The sequence below is a fragment of the Harpia harpyja genome, chromosome 13, assembly GCF_026419915.1.
Source record: "Harpia harpyja isolate bHarHar1 chromosome 13, bHarHar1 primary haplotype, whole genome shotgun sequence".
Taxonomy (NCBI): Eukaryota; Metazoa; Chordata; class Aves; order Accipitriformes; family Accipitridae; genus Harpia; species Harpia harpyja.
In genome coordinates, this window is record NC_068952.1 from 37,587,096 (window position 1) to 37,609,513 (window position 22,418).

The 22,418-nt window shown below is 40.8% G+C and overlaps 1 long non-coding RNA gene across 6 annotated transcripts; it reads right to left on the reverse strand.

The window, feature by feature from the left end:
• Nucleotides 1-11,725: 11,725 nt before the first annotated feature.
• Nucleotides 11,726-22,205, reverse strand: LOC128150142 (uncharacterized). Of its 6 annotated transcripts, none has more exons than XR_008237952.1 (6): nucleotides 22,187-22,205; nucleotides 21,944-22,034; nucleotides 16,576-17,640; nucleotides 15,461-15,540; nucleotides 14,724-15,039; nucleotides 11,726-13,991 (listed from the first exon to the last, which is right to left on the reverse strand). It is a non-coding gene; the product is annotated as an uncharacterized LOC128150142 (long non-coding RNA). The 6 variants fall into 6 exon arrangements; XR_008237953.1 differs by lacking the exons at nucleotides 21,944-22,034; nucleotides 22,187-22,205 and adding an exon at nucleotides 21,840-21,941 and having other exon boundaries at nucleotides 16,576-16,699; nucleotides 17,465-17,640; XR_008237950.1 differs by lacking the exons at nucleotides 21,944-22,034; nucleotides 22,187-22,205 and adding exons at nucleotides 18,291-18,946; nucleotides 21,840-21,877.
• Between the last annotated feature and the right edge of the window lie 213 nt (nucleotides 22,206-22,418).

A 22,418-nucleotide genomic window follows, 5' to 3' on the forward strand; every position in this document is an offset into this window, starting at 1 on the left:
GGTTTCTTCTAGAAAGGAAGGGAAAAAAACCACCCAAGGATTATACCTGTGATTTGGCACATCAGGCAGCCCAAGTATTAGCATCATGAATGCTAACATCTGTGTCTACTCCTCACTAGCTACACAATGGCAGTAGAAGCTGAACAGACTCTTGCAGTCAGTGGGCCAATTCCTCATCTTGGTCAGCTCAGTGGGGGTTTTGCTGTGGGCTTGATGTGATATCTGGATGAGATTCAGGGTTCGGCTTGTGCTGCAAACGTCCATAGAGGAAGAGCTCTAATGCTCACATGGGAACATCTGCTCTCTAAAGGCATTTGAAAAATAACTAACGATGTAATAACTTGGCACAGTGGTGTTCCCAATGTGGAGAAGACCACCCTTGTAGATCAGGAAGGGGGACTTTGAAGCAAAAGAAACCTGGGACTGATTAAACCAAAGGTCCTTCTAATCCATTATCCTGCTTCTTGAAAGCTGCCTGTACCAAATGCGCCAGAGGAAGGTGTAAAATCTTTATCACTAAAAATCATACATCAGCATACCTAAAAGGGAAAGATCACTCCTAGCCCCAGGTGGTTAATGGGTGGTTTCTGCCCTCGTGCCTGCATGGTTTCTTTCTCTTTAATTTAGCTGCAAATATTCCTGTTATTCATATAAAGATCTCGGGTTTTTAATCCCACTTCTCGACCTCTTGAGAGTTCTGGAGATTGCTTATACACGATATACAGTAAAAATTTCCTTTTACCAATTTCAGGTCTGTTACTGTTTAATTTCATTGACAGGCTTTACTTCTCACAGACTTTGGAAAGGAGTGAATAGTATGTATTTCATCATAAAACTGCATGTTACAAGAAAAAAAAATTCTGCCTTACTTTTACTGCTTGTGTGCATGTGTCTGTAATGGGTTCCTGCAGTACATCAAAAGTAGAAGAATTTCCTCTGCTTGCTGAAAAGATCAGCTGTCGTGTTGCAATTCTGTTTGGGTACAGGCTGCTACCCATGGTTATGGCTTTCTCCAAGGCTCTCTGTCTAGCTCTTGCATTGACATGTCATATATGTGTGTGTGCGCGCATACACACACACAGATCTACGTAGTTTGCCAAGGATACGTGCAATTCTGTGTTTGTCTTGTTCTTAATGCTTCCCTAGCCATCTGCTACTGGCCACAGTTGGAATCAGGCAAATGAGTTGGACAGATCTTTTGCAACCTTTTATCCTATCATTGATCATTGATCATTACCCGTTCATCTTGATATTTGTAGAGCTAGACGTGAACGTATTTGGTGTCGTTCCTTTAGAAGCAAGTGACTTTCTTTTCAGACATCTTCTGGACTCTTTTCAGCACTGCTGAATGCACCGGTCTCTGGATGCTGGAGGCATGCATTGCAAATCACACTTCAAATCATAGCAACAGCTGTAATAAGGTAACTTGTAACTCAGAAATTGTTTTTAGTCATTGAGATTACATAGTCATTCAGTAACTTTTAGGAGTTACAGTCTTGACTATAGCTTGACTCCCTTTGTGAGCTGATTTCCTCTCTAAATCATGCTGACACAAAAGAAAACAAGGGAGAGGGTGGAAAGCTGCAGGCACTGTCAGTGGCTGCCATGGATAATTTTTGACCGATGTGAAGAAAATGAAACCCAGAATTTTCAGTTTCATGCGAGGCAGGTTTCTCTCAGATAGTCTTCTGATTGATCATTTAATCCAGTTTTCTTCCCGGAGCTGCCGCTGCTGCTGCCTTCTTCAAAGTAGCAACAACACCCAATAGAAATTTTAGGGACGGATCTGCCCATCATAAAGAGATGATGATTCAAGATATGAAAAACCAGTATTTCAGCTCGCTTTAACAGATATTCAGGAGCAGTGGCTACCAATTGTTAAGACACTCCTTGCTGGTGAGACTCAGGTACTTCAGAGCTGGAGCGTGGAGCCTAAGCAAATTAATCTGTCCTGATTGCTGAAGATTCAGCTGCGGTGTCTCTGCTCTAGGATTTTGCAGTCAGAAGTAAAGGACCACCCAGCTGGTCATGGATGTAATCCAGTGGGTTTAACTATACACAGTAACTCAGCCTTGATTCTGAAGAAGTGGGGGCAATGTCTAGAGCTGAAACCAGTGACATGTGGAACATCACTAGCTTTCTCCAGTGAGATTCAGTTACAAAGGTATTGGCAATCACTGCTCTAGAAAACAGCACTTTTCCATTTAAAGAAAGAAGTTCCAATGTTTATAAAGGAGATCAGGAGCAGGGAGAAAACCAGAATGTTGTTAAATGCTCAGGTTAAGATTTGCACAATTTTCAGAGAAATGGAGCATCCATTGGCAGTAAAATGGCAAGAGACCACATTCTTGTTTTTTTTTTCTTCTTGGAAATTCTTCTTTTTAATTAAGTGCAGAAAAAAGACGGAAATAGGGAGTCGCTCTGCATTTGTTTTTTTCATTAATATATCAATAAAAAGCTCCCACTTGTTTGAGAAGGAAGCTTCCTCTATTGTACGCAGAGGGAACTGAGAGGACTATTATTTATGTAGCACCAAATCCTTCCACAGGATTGAATTCTTTGCTTCCAGTTGAAGACTTTACAGTTTTCTTGGTTTATTCAACAATATTAAAATGGTCAAAGATACTAAATTACTCTCTTGAATCATCTTACATGATGTCTCCATTGAAGACTGGTGTCCAGAGCTTGAAATAGACCTTAAATGAGTATTATTCATTAAATGGAAAGAAATTAAGCTATTTGTGGTTGTAGATAGAAAGATTGCCCAACTCTGAGTAAGAACTGTATCTTCCATCACTGGACAATCAAGAAACTATTGTTCTTCAAGCCTAGCATCAGCCTTCCCTGTGGTGTGAGAAGATAATACCCTCCCCCTCTTCAACATGAGGGAGAGGGAAGCTGTGGCTGAACAGAAATGAAGCAGGGGGCTTCTGAGCGTCAGGTCAATGGCTTTATCACAAGACCATCCATTTCAAAACAAACAGGCGCAAGTCATTATGACAGCAATACGAAAACATCGGCTTCTGTTATTTCTTGTTCAGACTTTCCTCTAACAATGAATTAACCTCCCTTTAAGAGAAATGAAGACAGACAATCACAAAAAATGATCTTATTCGGATGCTTCCATATTCCCTTATTTACATCTGAAAATTCTGATTATTCATCCAGCCATGGGGCACTATGCTGGAGAGTTAGATCAAAAGAACACTCTTTTGCTAACCTGTTAGATTTGGAAGTTGAGACCTATACACTGAAAGGCACAGACTTTCAAATGTATCTCCACTTTTGAGTACAGAAATATGTTTTAGAACTAATGGCTACTTTAACAAGTGACCCAGGAATTTAATATTATCTGAGTTTATTAGTAAGACAAATAATATTTCTGGAATATTTTCAAGGGGGGTGGACAGAATATTTACTATATTACATTTGAAAATGAGTGGATAATATCCACTATTCTGCAGTGATTGAAGGGTCTTCCATGTAAAATATTTTCAGCTCTTAGGGGTTTTTTTGTTCCGTTTCCATCTTTGGTAACTTTTTGTGGATAAAAATAACAAGCTGATTTTTGTTATTAGCAATCATTCTATAACTGCATGGAAGACCTGATGCCTGGTTAAGTTTTTACTGAAATCATGTGTCTAGGGAAGGAAAGTTCTAGCCAGAACCACTTCTCTCTTCTGCAGAGAGGAAGAACTGTTCTCCTGCAGCGGGCATTGACTGATGAGAGAAACTGTACAACTGGGTTACTGAAAGCAGGAGCTGGCACCTGGGGCATGATTCCACTTGACCCATTTTGACAGCCAAAGAAATAGCTAAGGCGAGAAATCCTGCATGCAGCTACCCCGTGCACAGTCCCCTGCAGAAGAGAGAGGGAAAATGTGCTAAGCCCACAGAGAGTTACTTCAAACACTGAGGTCTGCAGATCAGCTCCATGGCTGCCGTGTTGCCTGTACTTAAAATACTTTCTCCTATCCTCATGCCAATGCATCTGTCTACAGCCTAGTTCCAGATTTAACACCTGAATGCGGTGCTTAAGGTTTTTTTTTCTTCTTAATGATGCATATAGACTAAAACTAAACACATTTACTTGCTTATTTCTGGACTATTCATGCTAGTGTTGTTTTTTTCTTCTATGAACTGGGGTCTCATAATGCTCCTCTGTGTCCCAGAGGATCCAATAATGTTTTGAAAGAGTTCTTAAAAAAACTCCAGCGCAAAGCATTGTGGTGTTGTAGCCCTGTGAAGGATCGTTGCTTGCGCCTCTTCATTCCTGTCCAGGACGAGTTCAGAATGTGGTGGCTGCTATTTCTCAAAAAGGGTGCATTGTTTAGCTCCATAATTACATACATACTTTCTTCCCTGTATTGTTTCTCCCAACAGAGCATGAAATACTGTGATTTAACAATGCAGCTGGTAAATCACAACCTATTTCATATCAGCTATTACTTCATATCGGCTATTTAGGTCCTGCCCAATTCCCAAAACACAGTGGAGACACTGTAGTTTTCGCAGTACTTTCAGAAATAAAAGATTACTTGGAAAACTACTGCATTAATTTCTATAGCTTCAAAAGAAATTAATGCTCCGTTTGCACATATGACCTTCTTATAAACAGGAAGTTTACTTCTCTGTCCAGTTTTGATTAAATATTAATATGAATTTTTAAATGTTGACACTTCCAGATGGATATGGAAAAGATTTTATTGATGTACATTTTTGTGCCCTTTTCCTGCAATATTCTAGAAAAATTTTAACACTGAAAAGTGGCTTGGAAAACCTTTGGGCTGTGATGTTTAAATAATTCAAGATGCAGAACTGGTATTTCTCAAGAAGAAAGATTAATTTTTACAAGAAACTGTAGGAATTTCACTGTGAAGCGATTAATAAGTAAAGTAAGAAATGGCAAGTATCTGAGACATCTTTACCTCTTCTGTTGCCCAGTCATTACTCTGCATAGACGTGTCCATGTGGGATAAGCCAATGTTGTCAATTTGCCTTATTGGGACTACCAGGTTTTCATACACATGTTCATAATTTTGAGGGACATACATCATCTTTTAGCGAAAAGCCTGACACTTCTTATGGTGCAAGTGTTTTGCATTAGAAATGTAAAATAAAACTGAAGCCGTGGAGAGAATTATTAATTCAAAAGGAAACAATTTCAGAGTGTTTTAATTTCCTGCTATATCCATATTTTTGTATCTTATCATCTGGGGCTTTGACACATGTTTATGCTCTGCACTGTGATGTCCCTATCACAGGAGAAGCTGTTCCAGTTCTCCCGGGGATAACCGATAGGAAAGGTGGAAAATCCTCCCCTTTTTACCTGCCAGAGCTCCCTGAAGTGCACTGCAACGCCAAGGTAGGGGGGGCAGAGTGTCCCGGTGTCACAGACCAGCATGTGCTGAGATGGAAACTGGAGAAGGATGAAGACCAAAAGGCTGATAGGAGGAACCTGTACAGCTATTTGCCAGCTCCCACAACACCAAATAGCAGTGTTTAGGGATTTCTAAATTTTCTTCAGGTTAAATATTAATTTCCTGAAGTCCATCAAGCCAATGGGATTTTTTTTAAACTTGTCTAATAAGAAACTGTGAATGGCAAATGTATTTGTCACCTGATCTACCTAAAGTTGATTTGTTTTTGTTCTCTTCCATTGATGATACTTCACTTTGATATTGGTAAAACTTCAGGAAGTATATTGCAAAAAAAAATCTTCCTTATTTTTATACTGAATGAAACGCATTTTGTGTACTACAAAGAGAATTGTTTCTTTGTCAAAGAGAGTTTTTTACTTTTTCAGAAAGTGGTAGGGAGCCTCGCAAGCGCCAGAGGTGCTGCCTTGGGAGGAAGGGAAAAGTTCAACCCTTGTGATGAGACAGAGATATTGCAGGCTGAGGAGGTGGGAGGGCATCTGCATTTGTGAGATTCAACTGTGAGGCACAAAACCTTGGGAAACTCTGTTAATAAAGTCTATTAATAAAGGCTTTCTGTTGCTTACTGGGTCAAGGCTCTTAATTTTGCTCACCCTGGGTCAGTCACAAAGCATTTGTGCCTATATCCATTTTTAAGTACATTTGCACATAGACAAACCCGTATATAGACACATACAAGGTAAGTGCTCGTATGCACAGGAGCTTGCATGCAAATCACAATGAAAAGTGAACCTCTTGCCCAATCCCTGTTAACAAAAGCATAGCTGCTGATTCAAAATAGTCATAGGCAAAAATATCAATACTAAACTCACTGGCTCAGTGGCAGAAGGAGACATATTGTGATGATTTGTGCTGCAGTGGGGCCTCTGCTTTTCTAAAATACCTATGCCAATATCACTTCACTGAAGCTATTGGAAAGCCAGCAGAACTCTCTCAGATGGAGACATGTAACATACCAGATGTGGCGTGGAGGAATGAGTGCGGGGAAAGCAGCAGCAATAAAATTGCACAAAATTTTACAGGGACTGACAAACCGCACAAAAGAGGTGGGCAGAGGGAGAAAAATACTCTGCTCAAAGTCATAATCAGTACTTGCAGAAATGTAGGATCTAGTCTGCAGAGATCATCAGCCAGTACCTGAACCACCTAAGACGCCTGGCCGGAGCCCCCGGGGAACTGCTGCGCTGTGTGCATCAGAAGCCAGCTGCTAGTCTTTCTTGCTTGCTGCTTATTTTTTATTAAATCGATTATAAAACCAGAGAGCCAAATTCTTGCTTCGCTTGTGCAAAGGCAGGCTGAAGAATTGGACGTATGCATAAATTACAGAAGTTATGTTCCTCAGAGTGAGCTTGCAGAGGTGGCATTTTTCACTTACATACTTTTTGTTTGGGAGATTTTTCCTTTTTCTGTTTTCTTAATCCTTTCAGAACAGAATGAAGGCCACTGATCCATGGTCATACCTAAGAAACACCAAGACTTCTTAAAGATGGAAATAGAAATGATTGGAGATTGTTAATGGTGAGCTGAGGGCAATTGTTAAATCATATTTCCCAAAGGAATACTGGTTATAAAGGATCGGCCATTTGGTCTGTGTATCACAATGCCCCGTTTGCAGCTATAGCTGTAAGAAATGCTCTATTTCCAGATGTGCCAGACAGATGATATTCTGGTAAAAAAATGAAAAAAATCCCCAAACCAGAAATGGGATTTAACCATCTGAGAAGTAGATATCTATACCTGGCCTAACTCTTTATACTTCCTTTTCAGTTAGTGAAGAAAAACAGTCTTTCCTAGAACAAAGATTTTATTTTAATGTAGGTGTATAAAATAGGACAAATAAACCTGAAAAGCTCAAATCCAAGCCAAAAGAGGTATGCACTTACTTACAAAACTATTCTTTAGGATGCAGGAGGAAAGCATCCCTCCTGTTGTGGTCCACTCACAAGTGATTATAACACTATAGATATTCTGTATTTTTCTGGTATGGTCTTGTAGTGAGAACATTTCTCTTATGCACTCTTAGTGGGGCATAAAAAAATAATTCTGTAAAGGTTTTTCAAGGGGCACTTAATTTTATCCAGGCAAATAGAGCAAGTTTTTGTTTCTGACTATGCCGATTCAGGATTCATTACCTGTGTTCACTGGACCAACTTCATCCAAGTTGACCTTTGCTTTACTCACACCCCCGCATTGAGGCATTTGAATAGAATGACTCACTAAGGACTGACTTAGTCAGCTGAGCTTAAGCAAAAAGACTCTGACCAGACAGAAGGACCCAAATGGCTGTGATTCTGGCTCCTAGCAGCTGCATTCACTTGACATTGCTAATTCTAGAGATATTAACAATATTGGAATAGATAAAAATAATCTCCTAAAAATTTAGGAACACTGCTGTGATATATAGGCCATTGCTGGGATATAAGAAACCTCATCACTAAACCAAAAATCAGTTCTGAGCAACTGGTCCAGCTGGCTCTGCTTGGAGCAGGGGGATTGGGCTAGACAATTTCCAGAGGTCCCTTCCCACCTCAACCACACTGTGACTCTAAAAAAGATGATGGAGAATTAAAGGAGCTCTTACACAGCCTGCTAGAAGCACTGGATTCAGGTGCTTCATCCTTAATGGCAAAGCTTCAACAGTAAATTAGACTGAGCAAGAAAATCTGTAAGTAGGTTGGGATTTCAGTGGTGCACTTAAATCTGACATTAAAAAAAAGGAAGTGATACGCGTGAGGCTGTGTTGTTATCTTATATTTAACCTGTATTTAGTACCACATGCAGGACATCAAATTCCTTAGATCCTGAGGGGAGACAGGGTCCTGACTACCCCTATTAGACAGACACGGGAAGTCGGTGTAGTCCTATTTAGACCAGCAGATGTCTGGAGCTGGGACTGGGTTTAACCATTAACAAAATTGCCTGATTGGTCCCAAGATACCTGCTCTCTCTCTCATCAGAAAATCAGACAATTGCAGAGCATCGTGTTGATGCTTCTTCTCTTAGGGCTTCCACCTCTTTATTCCTCTGACTGAAAAACATTAGCCTTGACTGTAGTCTAAATAAGAAAAATATAAAATAGAAAAAAAACCCAACAAAACCAAAACAGTCAAAAGAAGCAAACCATTAAGGATACAGAACATGAGTTGTACCTACTAGACCAATTCTGCAGTGAAAAATTAACTAGGAACTGAAGTAGGCTTTTTACTAATCCTGGTTTCTCAAAGAAAGGAAGCTGGTATGATCATGCTGTCCATCTGTCTGTCATATGCTAGTAAATCACTAACAGAACTTTTAAACTCACTGGCCAGTTTTAATTGACTTGACAGAGCTGAATTTGACAGACACTTCACATTATTAAGTACATACGATTTTTGTGCAGATAGGATTGATTAAGATTTCTCTTCCATGTGGATTCCCTTTTTACTAGTAAGTTACAAAAAGACTGAAAGGTTTTCTCATAATTAGCGGATCTCTAATCTCTTTCTCTTTGATGTCTAATAAGGGTAAAGCTCATGAGGCAACATTCAGTGAAAAATTGCCTAAAAGACACAAAAGCGCATTGGAAGCCAGTCACTAGCTCCAGTGCCCACGGAGTTACTTGTGTCACTGGCAACACTGGGAGACCCCTCATGGAAGTGGCCTATTCACAGGAATTTAAAACAAACAAACAGAAACAAGTTGTCCTTGTCATTTCTTTGTTCTATATTAGCACTGAAAGCTCTAGCCAAGCTTTAGGGCTTACTTGCTAGGCACTGCGTAAGTGCAGTTTAAGATGCAGTTTGTTGTCCTGGAAAATCTGTTAAATGGTCAATATAGACTAAAGATACACGTGTGCAAGTGTGTGTGGAAGTCGTGGGTGGACGGAAGGGCAGATGGAGAATGGAGTAATAGACAGGTAAGGGGGTTTCCCCAAATTTCCACAGAGGCCAGTGAGGACCGGAGAACAAAACACAGTTTTCCCGAATGACACTTTTTGTTCTTTTTCATTAGCATCTAACAAGAATTCTTAGGCAGGATTTGAAAAGGCAAGAGGAATGAGTTTAGTTTGTCCACTAGCACATAAGATCTTTTAGACCAATTGTCTTCCTCCATGTTGTTGGACACTAACACTGCTGTCTATGGTAATACAGAGAGAAGTAACAAATACGCATCCTGGAAAAAGGTAGGAAAACATTTAGGGAAAAAAAAAATCATGCCACCCAAGGATCTGCTATTCTTTATATTTCAATAGAAGCTAGTTTGAAATAGTCAAACAGTCTGATAGCTCCCTGGCAGACTTTTATAAGGTCTTTCATCCCTTTTTTTGCTCTTTATGGCTTCTTAGACAACTATGGTATTTTAGTATTTTGTCTTCCTTCCTGACATCCTGAAGAAAACATACCACCCCACCCCCCCAACCAACCAACAAAAAATTTACAGAATTCCAGGATTATTAACTGATTTTTGCATATTTCCCAGAACCTTCAGATATAGTAACTAAACTTTGGTTCATCGGTTGACAAAGCATTTTAATCCAGAACTAAGGAAACTATCCTGTTTAACTCTGTGTCTGTACCTATTCCAGTATTCAAATACATTTAACCTTGGATAATTTCATTGGATAAGAGGTTTTATTATCCCAGATTACCACTTACTGTGCCTGAATGGCCTAACTGAATTTCTCTCCTTCTCACTGGTACATGAATTGCTAAAGCACACAATGACTCTTCCCTTCATTCACCTCATCTATAAAAGGAAATAAGCACAAAGAAGCTGAGTGTATTTCCTAGTTTCTCATTTTATATACTTCTGTTAGTATTCCCATGACTGGTCTTTTACTGTAATTATAGTTGGGACTGAAATAATGCCCTGGATTTGAAGACTCCACTGTGTAAGGACTGCTCAGATCTACCACCCATGTTTTGTAACTCCTAATATATTGTCTGGGATTTTTCCTACTATAAGGATATGTGATTCAGAGGTACAGTTTATGAAAGTTAGCCACTGATGGGATAATAAAATAAGTTTATTTTGCAAAATAGATTTAATACTGGAGAAGACAGAAGCATGGTGGAGAGTTTTGAAGATGAGATCTCAGACACTGAGGAACTGAGGAACACACAGAAAGAACAGAAGACAAGCAGGGAAAAGACCGTCCGTGCTGGTGGCAGTGTGGTAAGTGATATGGGTCAAACCATATGGAGAAAAAGTGGCTCTGAGCAAGGTGGAGGGTGAGGGGAATTAAACAGAACAGGCTCATACAAATGAGGACAAAAATCTTGAATTGTAAATTGTGAAAAAGAGAATATCAAAGAAAGATTGGCTTAAATTGAAATTTAGAATAGTAGAATAAAAACTGAAGATGAAACAATGGATAGTAGGGGGTTTTAAATTTTTTTTTTTTTTTTTGGTGAAAACCTCTCTAAGGCGTGAACCTTAGCCCTTTTTATATTATATCAAATCATTGCCATAGAATAGGAAAGATCCATGGTTCAGATCCATGCTTCCTCCTCAAGGCAGGGCAACCTCTGCCTAACCCATTCCTGACAGATGATTTTCTTGGTCTGTTCTTCAGAATAGGGATTTCACAACTGCCTTAGATATTCTGCTTAACTACAGTTACAGAGAAGAATTTATCTAACTCATAAAGTATTTCTAGATGCTCTTTGAGCCTATTACTTCTTGTCCTATCCACAGTGAACATAGAAAACACTTTACTGCCAAACTCTGTGGCAACCTTTTACGTATTTGAAGACCTAAATTTTTTCTAAATCCCTTCCTCCCAAGCAAGCCAATATCAATCTTTTCTCATAAGTAACACATTATAGGGCCCAAAATACTCTTCTTGTTTTCCACTGGACTGTTTTCAAGTGTCCTGTATTTTTTACATGCATGGGACCCAAATCTGATTGTGAGCAGAGCAGAAGGATTGCATCCTGTGTCTTGCAAAATGATGCTCCAGTTTATGAACATCCTGTATGAAGTTTTTCTTTTTTCAAAAGTTTAGTTCGTGAACACCTCTGATGTACAAGTGCTTTTCTGCACAGTGCTGCCCAAATTTTGTGCCACCTGCTCTCTGTTTGAACAGTTCGTTGCTTTTCCACTTGTCTGTATGAGGTTGTCCCCTGTTGCAGGTTTACCGGAGGAATGGTCAGCCCATTTGAGAGCAGGAGTGACCGGCTCTTTCAAAACCCAGATGTCCTTTGCTGCTGTGATCCTACTCACTGCTGTGAATTCCATTCTGGACTAGCACAGACATAGGTTAATGAAGCAAATGTATACAGTGTTGATGCCCTCTCTATCACTGGGCTCTGTAAGCAATGTTAGAAGTTATTCCAGTCTCCACAGGGATAATTAGGTAAGGACGTGGCTACAGAAGCTGACTAAGTCTCTTGTTTCCTGAAGTCCATGCTTCTGTTTGCAGAGTCCCTTTGGTACAAGATTGAATAAACCAATTAGATGTCTTTAACAAAAGTTTAAAAAGAGATCTGTTTCATCTAGATTGCATGTTCAGTTATTGCTGTCCTAAAAACACACCCTTTGAGAGTGGTATTACCTTCAGGATAAAAATGATGAAGGTGAGCAGAGCTTGCTGAACCAGGAGGAGTGAAGATGAGTCCTGAGAACACAGAACTCGGGAGGAACTTCTGCTCTAAACTGGGGTTTCAGATAGGGTTAGTTGTACTGAAAAGGGAAGGGTGTAGGAAAATAAAAAAAAAAAAAAACGGAAAATAGCATCTTTAGATACTTCTTTCAGTTTCTGAGGTCCTTCTTTCTAAAGAAGTACTTTCTTTAAGTAAGAAGTAATTCTGTCTTAAAAGATGGGCAGTGTTTTAGTCCAGCAATCCCAGTGTGGAACAGCTTATCACAAAGAAGGAAGCTGATTTGCTTTCTGACTACAAAATAATCTGATTAAAGAACTTTCAGGGAACAGCTACCTAATTAGCACTGTTAAGCTAACACTACTGCATATATTGACTATAGTACAAATGATTATACTGGGAGAACATGAATGCTGAGAAGAAACTGTGCTATTATACCCAAACTGCTCTTTACACTTTTGGCATCATGGCAGGTAGACATGCAAGAAGAAGGAATGTCCCCAGCGGATGCTGCTGGCCAAAGATTTCAAATTTCAACCCCATACTGTGTACACTTACTAATAGCGGAGTACACATATGGACAAATACTCGAAGTGGAAATAAATGTTTCAGCAGTCACACTTCATAACAGTAGTGAGAATCAGAACCTCATGTTTGCAACTCTTCATCCCTTCTGTGTGGGAATATCTGAAAGCCTTAATTGTCCACGGACCTAATCATGAGGTGGTGATCGCTGCCAACAAAGTGCTAAGAGCTCTCAGCTCCCACTGCAGTCAGAGTGGGGAGATGAGGATACTCGGTACTTTGCAGCAGCAGCAGCATCGTCTTGCCTCTCCAAACACGTACTGTTTTCTGAAGGTCCTAGCTGAGAACAATTGTTGTCACTAAACAAACAACAGCAGCTCAGCTGGAGTCACAGCTGTGCTCGGGCCGACAGCCTCAATTCCCTAGCTCAGCTTCGAAGAAATCAACTCTGGAGGAGAAACGAGGCATTTGAACTGCGTCTTGCGGACGACCGTTCCTTCCCCCGTCCTCCCGTGCCTTTCATGTCTCCTCGAATTGCGTCTCCTACCGCCAGCGTGCAAGGGAAGCCAGTCCTGGTGATGTCAACAGGACTCCTCCGAGCAGGCTACGTGTCATCAAAGCTGAGCTCCTCGGAGGAAACCTGGAGCAGTGCCTAGAGCGAGCGCAGGCTGCCAACCTTGGAGAAACATTCCCATTACTGAACGGGGCCAAGGGGCACTGGCGGCCTGTCCTTCTTTTCATCAAATCAATCAGGCACCAAGGAGCAGTTCCAGCAAAACGGTCCAAAGTAAACATGATGATTTTGAGAAGGATAAATGACACATGAAGCCAAAGGAGTCCTTGAAGAGATGGTGTGGTAATATTTCATTAGACCGCCTACTGCCACAGTTAAACAGCTCCATTATGTACAAGGGTAAGGTGATGAGGACCTGAAAAGTAGGGGAGCCCTGCAGGAGGGACGGGCCATATTCTCACTTTAGAAGCAGACTAAGAGCGAGCTTCAGAAATCCTGGCCCCAAAGCTTGTAATAACAATAACAATGAGGCAAATTTACCTATAAGAATGCTTTAAGGTGATCATTCTTTCTGGATGTATGTTGATATTGGTTGTTTGGTTGGCTTTTTTTAATACACAACAAATCTTTACTAAGGCCAGGACTATGATAATGGGATTACTTTCAGTGTCCTAAGTCCCATGAACAACGCCAGTGGGTGCAGTATATTATTTTTGTTTTTACCGGTAGCTAAGGTGTTGTGCAACTTGATGAAAGGGACGTGCTTTTTAATGTTACTCTCAAAATCTGTTGAGCTAGATTTATTCAGAAAAGTGAGACTATTTGAAAGCTAAGTCCCATATTACAAAATTCATGGTTGTCTTGCAGTCCTATTGCTTGTGGTCCAAACGTTTGACTTCTGTCATTCTTACAGTGCGGTGAATTTAAAGGTTCCTGTAAAGTTAAGCAAACAAAATTTACATGTCACTTTTAACAGAGACATCTGCTGTGCCAAGGCTCACAGATGTGGGGCTCCCCGGGGGCAATGGGGGCTGCCCATGGGGGGGTCCGTCAGGGCAGGGCCTGGCAGCCAGGGCCTGTCCCACTGCCCCGGCCAGGAGCCGGGCAGCCGGGGGGGGCACTGGGGCAGCCCCAGCCCCGGCATCAGGCACATCCCTGGGGATGGGGATGGGACGAAGCCGGGCCGGGCCGTGGGCCTGGGGTGGGGGCCGGGATTTGGGCCTGGTGAGGGGAACCAGGGTCAGACACGGCTGCAGGAGGACATGGCGAGGCTGAGGCAGCCCCCGAGGAAAGGGGGTCCAGCCCTGGCCGCGGCATTTTCCAGCTCTTCCCTCACAGCAGCTCCTGCTGTGTGCGACGGCCCTGCCTGCCGCCAGCTGAGCCCCTGGCAGGGAGGGAGGGAGGGCGGGAGGCCGCAGAGGGCCCTGACAAATTGTTGTTATTCAGACACACCCCACCGTCTCTAGTCTAGAAGTCTTGGCAGGGCTGACTCTTTCGTAAAATTTTAGAAATTTTGTGGTTCATATCAGGTTATGAAGTTTGGTGGTCTTTTAGTGAAACACAAAAGCAGTCCCGCCTGCCAAACCAGGTGGTTCAGAGCTGCAAAGACTGTGTGAAAGGTTTCTGCAAACCATAGAGATGAGTTAAAAATGCATTCATGCTCACTTTATCAGAAACCAGAAAATCAGATGCATAATCCCACGTAGGAATTAGAGCCAGAAGTTGTATCTGTTCTCTAGAGCTGCTTTTCCCCACATGCTGTTTCAATGCCAAGCTTTGCCCTCCAGCAGGACAGCAGTCATCCCACTGCCTGAATTTCTGCTGCTTCTTCACTAGGGAATTAACTGGGACAGGCTGTGTTGAAATGAAGCTTCAGCTTTGCTGGCATCCCACTAGAAACTACCTTTGGCTTTTTCAGATGAGTTATGATAATGACGCAGGCCAGTCTGGTGGAGGCTTCATCCTTTTCTTTCAAGCAGTTCTGTTATGGAGAAACATCAGTCTTTAATTTAAAAAGTCATAAAAAATTGTTTCCCCATTTTCATGTCACTCACGTCTGCTATTACTAGTGCACACTCAGAAATAAAACCTCAGCCCTGCAGCTTTGGATGGATGGAGGGACCACTCTGCACCCCTGCACACCTCTTGAAAGTGTTGCGCATTAAGCAACGACTCCAAAGCAACTGGGCACAGCTGCAGGTCAGTGGTCTCACTGTGTTCTCAAGAGTGCAAACCATCTTTCTAATAGCCTTTTCCCAGTGCAAAAGATGGTTAATTTTGAAGGCATATATATTTACATTGTTAAATTAATACATATTAAATAAATGATCACATAACATGTGGCCTAGGACACTTCTGTCATGCCTAATTTCTGTGAGTCCGTCCCTGTCTATCAATGATACAGTTTAACAAGGTGTTTCAGCATCATTTAGTTTCCTTTTGATATGGCAATAGGGACTGAAGAAACAGACAACATAGAAACCTGTTAGGGAAAAGTGTCATCGAATACCTGCTTTTTGATAGTATTTAGAAATAAGCGGATAATAGTAATTAGGAAATGTTTTAAGTCTTTTACTAGATGCCCAAAGTCAAAGATGCAAAGGGCACTAATTTTTATTTTTTCAAATAGAACTAGTTTAAATGGAAAGCAGAATCAACTATAGATGCTTGCAAAAGTCATAGACGCACAACCACACATGGTTTTCTTTTTCAGGTCAATAGATGAATTTTCAGGTATTTCACACTTTCATGAACTTTACATGACATGTACACATAGAAAAAAGACTTTCTTTTGATAAACTCTTTGTACAAGCCATTTAGGATCATTATGTCTTCCCCGTTTTCTGCCAATCTCAGTTTGTTTAATCTTTCCTTTTAACTCCCATTTTCCAGGCAGTTGATCAGTTTTCAACTGTCTCCAGTTAGTTCACATCTTTTTTGAAATGCAGAGCCCTACCCATGACATAGCACTCCACTAAGAAATGTTTACACAGTGCAGCAGAAAGCAGAGCAACTTCATTTATTTTGCAGGCTGGACTCTTATTTGAATAAGCAGTCAAGGTTTGTTTAAGGATTTTTTTGCAGCTGTATAACAGTGCTGACAGATTCAGCTGGCTACCAACTGTTAGGCCCACATCACATCCTTTAGCTGTTGCTCTCCATCTTGTATTTGTCAGCTTGATTATTTCTTTCAGAGATTACCTATTGCTTGTTCTGACGAATGTCATCCAGCTTCAGACTAGACTATACCTGAGATACATAAGTATTGAAATTAGTACAGTTTGCTCAGCATTCTCCATGGGTTAATTGGGTTTCTGAAAAGGCATGTAAAAACACACCAGCAAAAAGATGTGGTACAAACAAAAGAATTTTTTGTGACTTTTGAAGTCACAAACCCAGTTTCAGCTGCACTCCCTAATACGCAGAGAGGAAAATGTTTCTGTTTGCCAGAGTTCCTTGGTCTGATCTACCACACTCTTTAGCCTAGGTCTCATTTGCTTATCAAAAAAAAGATGACCTTGGTGACTCCACAGCGTTCAACCTGAAGTATTCTCTTCTGCACTAGAACAGAGGTCAGCTCTTGGAGAGCTTGATCATGAAATCAGACTTGCTTCCAAGAACAGTGAGATCTGGATAGCGACCTAGATTGAGAGGTTTTGCAACAAGATGCCCTGAGGATCTGACAGCTGGAGCAAGCACTGCATAGATTCTTTAATAAACTTTCTGGAGAGGGGAGGAATGGCAACCTTCTGCAGATATGTCTTGTAACTTAATCAGTCTTCAGCACTGGGTAAAGAATGGCATGTCTGGGCTGCTGAGGGGCCCCGGAGCAGTATGTTCTCCTCCTTTAGAATTCTCTGCTACCATTTATCAGGATGTGCTAAGAGCTTTTTAGCATCATCTTCTTGTCTCGAGAGGATTAAAATTATGTGGAGAATCTGTAGTATTCACTTGTACTCATTAACCTCCCAAGTTGCTTCATAAGCATACAAACACATCATACTGCGAGGGGATTGCACAACACTATCCATTAATTCATGTCAAGGCTATAGTCTCAATTTTCATAACCTTTGGAAATCTACCCAAGGGGTATAACCCTTGTAAGACCCCAGAACTCTTTTCTCATGACTAGTGAGGGTTACATAAACCATAGTGGGATTCTGTAATGTATCTATCTTATATTTGTTTGATTTACTAATTTTTTTATTCACTCCCCTTGAACCTTTCAGAATGAAATACTATTGCTTAAGTAGAGGGGAAAGAAATGTAAGCCAAGGTTGAAGAAAGAAACAGGAATATTTATAGTTCAGACAATTCTGTAATTGTTTTGTCTGGGTCAAAATGATCTACCAAAGCTTCCTTGGAAATGAAAACTCAAATGAAAAATTTTGGTCAAGTCTGATTACATTTATGCAATAGCGATAGAAGAACTAGATCCTTCTGTCCGATAGATACATTCTTCTCTTTTTGTGCATTATTGTTTTGCTTGTTGATTACAATGCAGTTTTCCTTGGAGGTTCCAGTGATCATTAGAGCCCATTCTATAAGTAGAGGGCAAGAGACAGTCTTCTCTTGAAAGGTCCTGCAATGGAGACAAGCAGGGTCAAGAAAGGGGAGAAGTGCATAAGACACATGATGATTTACAAATCTGTTGTTTCAAGATTATTATTATTATTTTTTATTATTCCAGTTTTTATCCACTGTTGACTTTTAATTGTATTGGCTAGAGTTTATTTACTCTATCTTTGACAGTATATCAAATGTGAGCTAGAGCAGCGGTGGGTAAGAAAGGAAAAAAAGACGTGAGATAAAGCAAGGGCAGAGACAGGTGAAAGTAGGAGGGTGGTGAAGGTGAACTGAAGGAACCGTCTCTCTAGTCACATAGGTAAACTTGCTAAGGAACAAGTTAACTAGGTAGAGAGCATAGCTTTATAACTGCATCAATTCCTGAAGATCCCTTGAGAAACTGTTTACTGCTGGAACCAATCCTCAGTCCAGTTGTTATAACACAGATTTTTCTCTCTACTCTACAAGTCTCTGACAGAGGGAAGAGTAGATTAATGCCTAGTTCCTCTATTAACCTTCCCTGTACAGGTTCAGTGAGTGAAGGAGAGAGGGACAATTGTTTTAGAAGATCACTTTATTTCCTCCTGCCTGTAGTGCTGCTGGAACTGCATCTGCTGAATTTTCCAAGGTGTAAGTCAAAACACTAGGAAATGAACTCTGAGTGACCTGTGTTAGTGTCTTAGGTGAGATCCCGAGTGTGCTTTTGACGGGAATCTCCTGATCATGCCCACTATCCATGCTGCGGTTCTTGCTGCAGAGTCGTCCTGGAGTGTGTGAACCTGGAGCTTTTTGGATGAAACGAGAGCAGCAGATGCTCTCCAGACACAAGCCCCATGCCTTGCAGCTGGCAATGAGACTTCAGTCCACAGGACAGACAAAAAGCAGCGTGTCCTGTCTGCCCTCCTTGGAACCAGTGGAGCCACGTGTCCCTCCCTGAAGTGGCAGATCTGTCTGTCCTTCTTCCACCTTTTTGTCTGCCTTTAAACTTCCAAACAGAGGCGTTTTTTCTCCGAGGACCCACTGGGGCTGAACTAAAATCTTGCTCTGGTTTCATGCTGCGAGCTTCCTCCCGGGTACCTGGGGGTTTGGGTCAGGGAGTCAGAAATGTCCCCATGAGAGTACTGTCCATTGTTACTCCTTATTACTACTGCCTAAAAAGTTTGCGTGCCTCAGACCAAGCCAATATAACTGTTTGATACTTCCAGGGAGTGAAAGTAAAAATATGGAAAACTGCAGAGGTGATAAAACAGTGCCCTCATCATCCTTCATGGTTCAGCTGTAACATGAAGCTGAAAAATGTCATGCCAATTTCCAAGTCCATCCTTCAAAACAACAAAAAAAGTTCAAATAAACTTTAAAGAGTGAGTTAGTCATCACTGGAATAAAGTTCAGAATTCTAGCTGACATGAAATTTACTAAAAAAAATAATACTATTCTCCCTGAATAGTTCCCCTGTAGAGCTTCAGCTGTACAGAGACAAGATTTTGCACATTTTTTTCTTTCCTCTCCTGTCTTGCTTACTGCAATGACGTTGTCTTCTCTTTTACACTAAAACTTCCAAATGACGTGGAAAAACTTAAGCTCGCTCTGTTGTACAAGGCAGCATCAAAACAATCCAGGCAAGTTTTGAAAAACATGTGAAAAATGAACAAACAAAATCTATCAGTCATCATCTCTGCTTCTCTGTGAGTTTATACTTCAATCTATTTCACTATAAATATGCAATTTAGTAAGAGTCACATCATTTCTTTTATGTGCATAGGGAAATTTTGTAAGGAAAACAAACAACTACAAACAAAACAGTAGTAACTACAACATGGATTTTAGCTTTATCCTATTGTGCCAAAAACAGTTGGCCCTGACTCCTGGAGCTGGGCTCAACTGGTAAGGATTCAACAAATGCATTTTTTTTCTGGATTCTTTTCTTTCTCTAGTGTGTATTTGTGCTCTGGATTTCCATTGAACCTTATCCTTGCGATGTATTTTTTGTGCACTCCTTAAAATTTATTTTATTTGTCAGAAAATTTTTGTTTACATTAAGGCCAAGCCTAGAAAAACACCTACGTCATTTTCACTTTTTAAAATCTGGACAAAATAAGCTAACTGGTATCTTACTGGCACACACAAAACTCAGTCTGTGAAGCAGGTAACCCAGTGTGGAAATTTGACAGTGGTACATCGTACCTTGGTTATTCAGGCTGTGCTGCTGAGCTGTGTGGTCAAATCAGATCAGCTATGAGAAAATTTCAATTGAATTGATTTCAAAGCAGGCTTGCAGCTTTCAAGGTTGAAATTACCAAATGAATTTTAGTAGCAGTGACTAAATGCCCTACTGCATTTATGTAGAGTGAGGCCAATTTGTAAGGCAGGTGGAAGTGAGGAAGGAGAGGAAGAAGAAAGAGCTTGGCTGAAGCCTGAAATAATGTGATAGACGTGGTTTGGGCATAAGGAGGAGCTATGGATTTCAGGAGAGGGAAAAAACCCTCAGTATCTACTCTGGGAATTCTTGCCCAAATTAGGACATCATCATCTATAATCCCCAATCATTTCTTACTTCTGATGAGCTGCACGAGGCCTGTGCAACAACTAAGAGTCACTTACATTCCCAAACGCAAGTGGGACTTAAGCAGGACTAAGTAGTGCATAGGTCTGATGTATAATCCATTCTACCAGGGTGGATTTCACCTCAGGACGGTTAAGAAGTAGATGAGCTGCTCAAGAAAAACATCAAGTCGCCTGGCTTCCCTTTGTTGTTGTTCTAAAGAAAGGATTAAGCGTCTGGAGTTGTGTGGGTGGCTTTGCAGTGGACAGTGTATGGTTTTCTTCGGCTACCATAAACCTATCAACAGAATATTATCTCCTCAGTAAGAAGTACTTCTGCACTTCATTAAGATGGAGAATTATCAATTCTGTAGCAGGGAAGCCACATAAATGAGCCTTCTAAGTAATGAAAAGAAAATCACATTCCACTGAGAGTCTTTTAAAAATAGCTTGGACTTGAAAATTAGAACTGGTTGGGAGGTTGGAAGAGAGACAAGCCTGGGGAGGCCTTAATAGAGACTTACTAGCAATTTTGGAAATATTTAGGTAAACTGCATTAGCTCTGCTAGGCTGTAATCTGGATGACCAGATTTGGACAGACACAACCAATATTCCGAAGAGGAGCATTTTGCCACCTTCTGTCTTTTTCTCTGGACTGCTGCTAACATCAGAGAGATAATTACATGAATACTACAAGTGTTCTGTAGCCTCCTAACATAACAAGTGTCATTTCAAGTAAGAGAAGGATAAGTGCATTGCAGGTTTCGGCCTATTTTATATTCATTTGGCAAAAAATACTGTTATTTAAATCCTGACAAAGGTTCTGCATGGACATTAAAGATAAAAGACCAGAAGTGTCCTTTCAGGAAGCTTAAGAATTTTACAGCAGCAGGACTTTAGAATGGTTTGAATATTCTGTCTGAGAGCGTCTTTAAACTGTGGATGTGTTTATTGTCTTTCATGAGTTCCATATGAAATCTACTCAGACCACAACTAGAAGGTTGTCTCTTTTAACTAGCTAAGAACATTGCAAAACTCATCACAAAATCTAAAAGACTGCCTGAGCTCTTTCTGGCTTCAGGGTTAGCAATAAAGATTCTGGAATCACAATTTATGTAAAATCATACTGAAGAGGTTGTACAGTATGGCCTGGAATAGAGAAGAGAAACTGTTTTTCTGAGCACTGAAGTTAGAAGATCAGATGCCGATTAGAGGGAAGGAGCAGGTATTTTGAGTAGAACGATGTCATTTTTACATAGCTGAACTTCAGAGTAAAAGATGAATTGAGACAAATTTAAAGTATTTTCCCAGCCAAGTCTGCATAAACAGAAAGAGTGTTATAGTGCCCAGCAATACACTCAATTATGTGCTGTGTTAAATTATCCAGGGCACAATCGTTGGAGTATATTGCCCCTGTGAGTTCCCTGGTGTCGTGCTTTAACCCCAGCCATCAACTAAGCACCACGCAGCTGCTCACTCATACCTCCCCACCCAGTGGGATGGGGGAGAGAATTGGGAAAAAAAAAGTAAAACTCCTGGGTTGAGATAAGAACAGTTTGATAGAACAGAAAGGAAGAAACTAATAATGATAATAATAACAATAATAGAATGACAATAATAATAATAAAAGAATTGGAATATACAAAACAAATGATGCACAATGCAATTGCTCACCACTCGCCGACCGATGACCAGTTAGTTCCCGAGCAGCTATCCACCACCCAGGCCAGCTCCCCCCAGTTTATATACTGGACATGATGTCACATGGTATGGAATACCTCTTTGGCCAGTTTGGGTCAGCTGTCCTGGCTGTGTCCCCTCCGAACTCCTTGTGCCCCTCCAGCCTTCTTGCTGGCTGGGCATGAGAAGCTGAAAAATCCTTGACTTAGTCTAAACACTACTTAGCAACAACTGAAAACATCAGTGTGTTATCAACATTATTCTGGTACTAAATCCAAAACATAACACTGTACCAGCTACTAGAAAGAAAGTTAACTCTATCCCACCCAAAATCAGGACACCTGGTCTGTGATGTCAGCTTCTGTTTTGTAGGGGAAAAAATTCCTGACTTTAAGCAATAAATCAGGCTTAATCTTGTACAGTGCAAATGTATCTGTTGTTTCAGAATCTCTGCCACAGCCCTTAAAAGCAATTTAAAAAACCTCAACCCTAACTCTGTAAAAAAAGTTCTGTCCTGATGTGTGTGGAATGCTCAGAGCTAAAAGCTTTTCACGATTTCAGCCACAGAGAAAG